Raw genomic sequence first — 1,187 nt, forward strand, 5'->3', positions numbered from 1 at the left:
TTTCAAAAGCTACTTAGATGCCTAAGACCTACTGGATTTCATTGAGATTTAGGTTCCTAAGTCTCTTTTGAAAATGGGACTCAGACTTCTAAATCACTTAGGGTATGTCTACATGGCAATAGAAGGTTAATTTATTTTTAATCTAGCTAGTTCAGGTACCCATAGCAGTGAAGCTGTGACAACATGAGCAAGCAGCCTGAGTATGTACCCAGGGTCCCAGGCAGGCTTGCACAGCCTGCACTGAAGCCCATGCTGCAGCAGTTTCACTGTTACTGGCACCCATGCTTTTTTTTTTTTTTTTTTTCTTTTCCAGGGGAGAGCGCGAACGCAGTCTCCCACTACCACAAATTATGCAGTCGAGTTTCCCGCATTTGGAGAAATCGCAGGGGTCAGCACACCCGCAGTGCAATGGATGAGCCTCACCCTGGGAAAACCACCTTCGTGATCATGGTATCTCCCCTGCCAGGTAAGTATTGCTAGTCAGATTAGAGTCAGCTCAAGTCTGACACTTGAAAACTTTACATCCTTTGTGCCTTACCACCAGAGCAGCATGCCCCCCAACAGAGCACCAACCCCAAACATCAATGGAATAATTCTGACTTGGAGGGAGGGACACGATCTAGTAAATTGCCAGCACAATTTTCTGCAGCATCTAGTCCTCCCGCTCAAAGCCTAAACTGGCCCAACCCTGATCTGCATGAGATCTGACAGAACAGTAACACAATGTGATGGCACATAAAATTACACCAATTAGTCTTTCTGTGTAAGTTACTCCATGAGGGAAGGGCAAAAGGCAAGAGGAACAGAAATGCAGATGAGACACTGAAGCTTGGCAAGGAATATTTCATCAGTATTATTACCTTGCTTTTAGTACCTTGAGGTTATCTGAAGACTGAGATAAATAGCCCCACAACAGCATATTTAATTAACTATGTATCTAAAATGCATAAACCTACTCATTTCCCCTACAGCAAAAATAAATACTTTCTTCCACGACAAACCCATTTCAGATAAATGGATTTTTTAAAAAGTGGATTCTAGTTTAGCCTTAACAAATAAATACCCTTTAGTAAGGAAGATTTGCAAGACAGGTTTTAAACACTGCCAAAGGTCACATCTGGCAGCCAAGCCAAAGGCCAGTCTGCTAGCCAATCTTTTCACAGAGTCCCAGAATCATTAAAGGCAAA

At 42.8% G+C, this 1,187-nt stretch overlaps 1 non-coding gene across 1 annotated transcript; it reads right to left on the minus strand.

The window, feature by feature from the left end:
• Nucleotides 1-310: 310 nt before the first annotated feature.
• On the minus strand, nucleotides 311-474 carry LOC112110187. Its single transcript, XR_002908386.1, has one exon. It is a non-coding gene; the product is annotated as a U1 spliceosomal RNA (small nuclear RNA).
• Nucleotides 475-1,187: the final 713 nt, after the last annotated feature.

This window comes from Terrapene carolina, unplaced genomic scaffold (assembly GCF_002925995.2).
Source record: "Terrapene carolina triunguis isolate 2854851 unplaced genomic scaffold, T_m_triunguis-2.0 Scaffold96, whole genome shotgun sequence".
Classification (NCBI taxonomy): Eukaryota; Metazoa; Chordata; order Testudines; family Emydidae; genus Terrapene; species Terrapene triunguis.